The 7,162-nt window shown below is 43.6% G+C and overlaps 1 long non-coding RNA gene across 1 annotated transcript; it reads right to left on the reverse strand.

Annotated features, from left to right (window-relative positions):
* Positions 1 to 3,185: 3,185 nt before the first annotated feature.
* Positions 3,186 to 6,482, reverse strand: LOC114467275 (uncharacterized). Its single transcript, XR_003674504.1, has 2 exons — positions 5,208 to 6,482; positions 3,186 to 5,129 (listed from the first exon to the last, which is right to left on the reverse strand). It is a non-coding gene; the product is annotated as an uncharacterized LOC114467275 (long non-coding RNA).
* Positions 6,483 to 7,162: the final 680 nt, after the last annotated feature.

Genomic DNA, 7,162 nt, shown 5'->3' on the forward strand with positions numbered 1-7,162 from the left:
CTAGCCAAGCTGAACAGGAAGACAGAGCGCACGGACTTCTGTGTGATCGCATCAGGCAGCTCGAGGCGGAGCTGGAGAAAAGTGGGGAGGCTCAGCAGACTGTAAGTGCTACTTATGCCAGCCATCTCTCCTCACGTCGCCAAGCCAAGTTAAAGGCTCTCATTGGGAAAAAGTGCATTGTGGATTGTTTCTTTGAGGGAGTAGCAACACAAGCTCTGTGGGACTCGGGATCACAAGTAACAATCATCAATGAAAACTGGAGAAAGTCCTGTCTTCCACACATCAGGTTGAGAGGCATGGAGGAGCTTCTTGATGAAATGAGACTCTTGTTGGTAAAGCTGCAAACCAGACACCCATACCGTTTGCTGGTTGGGTTGAACTGAAGTTTAAGTTGAAATCAAACAAAGGGCCGCAACCAGAGCTACTTGTGCCAGTTCTTGTCTCTGATGAGCCAGGAGTAGAAGAATCACCAAACATCGGCTACGATGTTATCGAGCATGTGGTAATGAACGGAATGGAACAACATCCTGAAGTTACAACTGCTGTGGTAGGAGAAGCTTTCTCTATTGACTATAAAAGAGCAAATGTGTTGATTCAGCTGGTGCAGAGCCATGAGCAGAATAGCAGAGAAGGTGTGGTGAAAGTTGGAGGAATAAAAACAGTGATTCCAGCAGGACAGACAAGAGAGGTCAAGTGTAACGTATGTACAGGTCCCCTTTCCACAAAACAGGAAGTCCTTTTTGAACCAGAGGAGATTCCAAAGTGGCCAGATGGACTGACAATTACAGAGACTGTTATCTGTCTGCAGAAAGGAAACTGGTCCAAGAAAACTATTCCTGTAACTAGCGATAGCAACTATGACATTACTCTCCTCCCTCGCACTTTGCTAGGTCAGCTACAGCAGATCAAGTCTATTTATCCAGTAGATGTTGGACCAGCCAGTGTTCCTGAGAACACAGTTGTGACAATGAGGACAAGCAAAGAGTCACACAGCAAAATCAGTCCTCCTGACAGTCACAAAGGGGATCACAGACAACAAATCGCATCTAAACACGAGTTATGGGATCCTCCAGTTTCAGTTGATCATCTGACACCTGATCAACAACAGAAAGTGAAACAGATGCTACGAGAAGAATTTAATGCATTTTCAAAAGATGAGAACGATGTGGGATGCATTCCATCGCTGCAGTTAAAAATCAGACTCAGTGACAAGACTCCAGTAAGACGCACCTACATCTCAGTTCCAAAACCGCTGCATAAGGAGGTGAAGGAGTATTTGGAGGACCTGCTTAATAAAGGATGGATTACAAAAAAAGTTAACCAGAGCACCGCTTGTGAATATAATGACCACGTACCCATTTGAAATGGTATCGATCGACTACCTGCATCTGGAAAGCTGTAAAGGAGGATATGAATATATCTTAGTTGTGGTAGATCATTTTACACGCTTCGCCCAGGCATATTCATGCACCAACAAGTCAGCAAAGATAGCGGCTGAAAAGATCTTTGGGGATTTCGTACTCAAGTTTGGGTTTCCTGCTAAGTTGCACCACGACCAAGGTCGAGAGTTCGAGACTAAGCTGTTTTCTAAGTTGGAAGAATATAGTGGCATTCAAGGCTCTCGCACAACACCTTATCACGCAGCAGGAAACGGTCAACGCTCTCTATGCTGAGGAACCTGACAGAGGAAGCCAAGGCTGACTGGAAGAGCTCCTTAGCAAAAGTTGTGCACGCACAACTGTGCACACAGTGAGGCAACAGGATTTGCTCCATATTACCTTCTTTATGGTAGGAATCCCAGACTTCCAATTGACATGTTTGGCCTGAAACCAAGTGACCAGAGCACTTCTCTGCCGATGCAATAGGCATAGACTGCCGGGGGGGGGGTCTGGCATGCTCGGTTGGAGAGAGCGTTAAGAGAGGTCATTTAGGTTAGAGAGGGACCGGAGAGGGTCCCATTCCTCTCTCTAACACTCCCTCTATGTCTGCTTCTTCCCTTGTGTGTTTGCTCCTGTACTCCTTCTGGCTTTTGTCTTGCAGGTCCGTGGGATCCTTAGTGTGGAGTTACAGAGTCTCAACAACTCTGTCTCCACCCTTTCCTCTGCACACACCCAACACAGCATAACGTGGATGGCTGTTCATCATAGGAATGGGATCCACACAAGGTTCCTGCTGCTTAACAGAAGGTTTTCCTTGCCTTTCCTTATGTTTATGGGAAAGTTTAGGACTAGTGTTAAAAGGTAAATTCATGTAGCTGAGGATGTAAATGCATTTGACATTAAGTCTCATACCAGAGAGTAGACATCTAAAACATTAAAAGACACTGAGATATATGTGAGGCATACAGTTGTAAATGTGGGTCTGTATAAAATTGGTTATTGGTGGTAACAGGGTTTTCACCTTACAGTCCAAGATACAAACCTGCAAAAATGGCGGAGTAGAACTTCTGTATAATTTACAGATTTTGGAAAACTAACTGCCCTGTGACAAGTTACAATGTTCCCACTGCAACTAAAAAGCCTTTCAAAAGGAGAGCTGGTGGCTGGCACACAGAGGTACTTTTTTGCCAGGAGTTTTAGTTCTGCAAAATTTATTTAATGATTTCTCCACCATTTAAGAGGGTCAGCATTGCTTTCTATACAAACTAACAGCAAGTAGCTTGAAAGCTAATTTTCTACTGCGCCCATGTGTGTGTGCAGTGCTTGCAGGTGTGCTGTGCTCAAAGAATCTAGCCAGAGATATATTCTCCTTAGCTATGGGTGAAAGTTGTGGGACTGCAACTGTTGCCTTCCCTTGGTCTGCTGGCTGAGGCAGAGCTGGGTCAGGCAGCTCAGAGAAACAGCTGGCCTGGACATTGAGCAAAGACTTTGCCTCTGTGATGACTCTGTGCTTCAGTGCATCATTTTTTTTTACCTGAGATGTAACTGGTCTTGAACTGGGGATCCAGTAAGGAGGGGATGTCCAACAGGTCACTGGTGGGTGGGTCAGCATATTCATTGTTTAGGTAATCCACAATGCAGGACTTGATGGACTTGCACAGATCAGTATCTTCCTCTTCATGTGCTAGGAGACTGGTGCCAATGATAAAAGGGATTACAGTATAACAACAAGTTGGACTAGTATCAGGAAACCCAGATTCGTTAGGAGCTATGTGGATGTGCAGCAATAATGGATCAGACAAATAGTAACTTTTGAGTAGCGACTCTTGTATTGTTACAATGAATTAGGAAAATTTACATTTATATAAAAATACACAATTTACCCAAGATACCAAAATAAAAGAAAAAGTGTGTACACAAAAAACACAAAATAGGATTGTCCGTTGGGCCCTTAAAATGAAAATCGTTGCAGGTGCACCTGTTCTTAAAGTTCCATGGAGGTGTAGTGTGAATCTATGTGCGTGTGAGTGTGTATGTGTAGATCTCCTTGTTGGATCTTCTCTTCAAGGTTCCTAGCTCGCCATCAGTCTCAACCGCGATCTCTTCCTGGTCCTTGGACTTTCTCGTCCACTCAAAAAACCTGACCGTTGATCTGTCTTACAAAGCTGAGCATGTTGTCTGGGCTCACAACGGCTGCTGCAGGGAAGGCACGTGGCTCTAGTGTTCCGTCTCTCCTTCGTCTTGTCTTGGCTTCAGACTTCCAGTAGGTAAGTGTGCTCACACTATCCTTCTTTTTTCACCGTTTAACTCGGGTATTTTCTCTTCTTTCCATCTTTTTTCCTGAGTAGCTGCTTCCACTCACGCTGCTGAGGCTAGAAAGGACTGAGGACAACAAAATGGAAGGAAAGGATGAAACAGTCCCAATGGAGGAAGAGGAAAGAATGGAAATAGATAATTCTGTCAGGAGATCTGAGTGAAACCGTCAGCCTCTACAACGGCTTGATTACACTGAGTTAGGCAGTCCTTTGATCACAGCTGGGAGATCATTCCTTCAAGGATTGTCCGTAGCCTGGGCTGATGTTATAAGTGATGGCAAGGAGCCTGTTCAACCCCCTGCCTTGTTCCCTCGAGTAATAGTCATTTAATTGTCTACCATGCACAGGGACTTCTATGAGTTCAGGAAGGGAGGGTGTAACCCAGGTAGAAAAACACACTAGTAAGTTGAGATTAATAAAAGAGAGTATTTAGTTTCAGTTGTATATGTCAGCAAAGTTTAAATGTCCTATTGCACTTGAATGCATCACTCAGTTCACATGACTCCACGTGGAGGGTACCGAACCTTCAACAGCCAATCATGGGCTACGCAGGTCACGTTCAGCCTATCAGCTCGAAGGTGAGGCGCAGGTGTGTGTATCGTCCCAGCGCTTCAAGTCAAACTCCCAGTCTCAAATTCCTTCCCCTCCTTCCAGCTCAGGTGACTCGGACCCCATCATCCCAGGGTCCTGCATCGTGGATGCAGCATCATGGGAGATTGAAGAGGTTGTTCGAGAGGCTCAGCAGCACACCCCGGATCCTGGAGATGGGCCTAAAGACGGTGTTTTTGTGCCTCAGGCACAATCCCAAGTTCTTCAGTAGGGGCACTCGTCAAGGATTATGTGTCATCCAGGTATGAATCAGAGTCTCTCATTTATTCATCTGCCGTTTTGGAGGCCGAATATGAGAAAGGATGTATGGGAGATTTTTGCTGCCTGGTCTGTCTGTGCTTGGGGAAGGTCTCTCACCAGGTTCCAGCCAGTCTGTTGTGTTCGCATCTCTCAGTACATGTTTTCAGGCTACACGGGATCTCGATAGACATTCTCTTGGACCGAGGACACCAGTTATCCTCTAAGGTCTGGAAGGACTTTGCAAGGCTGTGAGTGCCTCCGCCGGTCTCTCTTCGGGCTACCATCCTCAGACCAACAATCAGACAGAGGGGGCGAACCAGGATCTGGAGTCTGCCCTTTGTTGCATGGCAGCCCAACACCCAGTCTCCTGGAGTTCATTTCTCTCCTGAATAGAATATGCCCATAACTCCCTGATCAGTTCCGCGACAGGTATGTCCCCTTTCTTGGCCAGTAATGGGTTTCAACTCCCCCTGTTCTCTGACCAGGTGGAGGATGTGGCGATGCCTTCAGTCCAATACCACCTTAGGAGAAGCTGTAATTTTCACATCATTCGAGGCCAGCTTATTCTCTTTAGTGCAGACCTGTTCTTTAACACAGACATGAGACGCTTTATCCACTTTTCATTAACAAACACTGTCCGCCAGTCTTCCTCCTCTCTTCTTACCAGCCACATTCTGGTCAGCCCGTAGAAGTTTAAAACCCTCCAGGGAGATAACAGGGTCCGGTGTCCCTCCATCCAGCCAGATCTCCGTAAAACATGAAGCTGTATTCCCTGTACTCCTTCTGCAGCAGGGCCTGCGATGTGAGCTTGTCTGTCTTGTTGGAGATGGAACAGATGTTTCCCATAATGACAGACGGTAAACATGTCTAAAACAGGTCAAAAATACTAAAAGGAGAAAAAAAGAGGGGAGAGCTGACATGACTGGCTGCTGCTGTCTGACCGCGTCCCGGAAGCCCACCCACAATCCCTTGCGCCTATCAAAATTCAATATGGCAGTTATGCAATCGGTCTATTGTGCATGTGAAGCTTTTAAGTAATGTTTATTTCTATAGCACCTTTCATAGACAGAGGTCACAAAGTGCTTTACATAATCGCTTATTCACACTCACATTCACACACCAATGGGTCAGAGCTGCCATGCAAGGCGCTAGTCAACCACTGGGAGCAACTTGGGGTTCAGTGTCTTGCCCGAGGACACTTCAACACAGACCGCTATAGACCTAAGCAAGAATGTAACTTTAACTGTAACTTTCGTCACTGTCACACTAAAATAAAACACATTATTTGACTCACAGTCTCAGTCACTTACTCGCCTCATCTACTGTGCGTACCTCTCTGTGACATAAGTTGAACATCAAACTCATTATGTCTCAGTCTAAACCATCCACACAAAAATACAGAAAGGACAAATATGGCCTAAAACATTTGAAATGCCCTTATTAGAAGATCTATGCCTAACAAAATGCATAATTTTGCACCATATTCGTTTTTATTAACTGTTAAAAATGGGACTATAGAGCCTGTGCGCCGCCAATGATGAAATGACATCTTTAATGAAGAGAAGAGCAAAAAATCTCGATAATTAAACCATACATCAACCATTTATGACAAGGACGTTGGTTGTTTGCAGCAGACAGATTCAACTTGGGTCGGGATTAATGAGCAGCAGTTGATCCTGGTTGCCTGTATTTACATGCTTCTCTTCTTTTTTGTTTATCAAATTTTGGTAAACAAAAGATGTTTACATCGACTTTTTTAACTTTTACTGATTTTTAGAGTAACCCAAAGCAGCACAAGTTGTCATTTTGACTGAAAAAGCAGCTAAATGATCCTGAATGCTTTACTCAAATAGAACTCAATGAACTCATTAACGTTATTAATTTCAAATTGGTGACGCACATGCTGTAAAATGGTAAAGTAGTCCCATTTTTAAGTTAATACAACAAATATGGTGCAAAATAAAGCATTTTGTTAAACAGATCTTTTAATAAGGACATTTCAAAGGAGTTAGGCCACATTTGTAAAAACAGCAGAGGATCCCTTTAGGAGTTATGAGTAAGTGACTTCAGTTTCGACCAATGCTTGTTAGCAATTGAAAAAAATGTGATATTCAACCATTTTACTTACAGTTTGTGTTGTTGACTGTGCTGGTAGCATGATCCCCTGATGTGCAGCCCACAAACCAGTTAATTAATATACAGCAATCCCGCCGTGTCGCTCCCTTTGAAACATTTATCTTTACACTTAGCGAGGGATTTAATATTTAAATTTATATTTAACATTTGCATTTAACATTTTGATTTAAAATTTAAATGTATATTTTACATTCAGACCTAACATTTACATTTATATTTAGATTTCACCTTTAGGTTTCATATTAAACATTTCAATTTAACATTGTAAATATCAAGTAAATATCACACATTCCATAATATATGCAAATCCAGTGACAAAGCAGTTACATTTGATTTCATTAATAACTTGCTCCATTATGTTTTCCTCCTTCCGCTCCACTTCAGGGAGCGGTGCACCAGTGATTGTTGAATATTTATAAGCTTTACATGGCCGATTTTAAAATCAACCAATGGCTGAACAGTATGACCCCACGTCCACATGCC

Source organism: Gouania willdenowi, chromosome 7, assembly GCF_900634775.1.
Source record: "Gouania willdenowi chromosome 7, fGouWil2.1, whole genome shotgun sequence".
NCBI lineage: Eukaryota > Metazoa > Chordata > Actinopteri > Blenniiformes > Gobiesocidae > Gouania > Gouania willdenowi.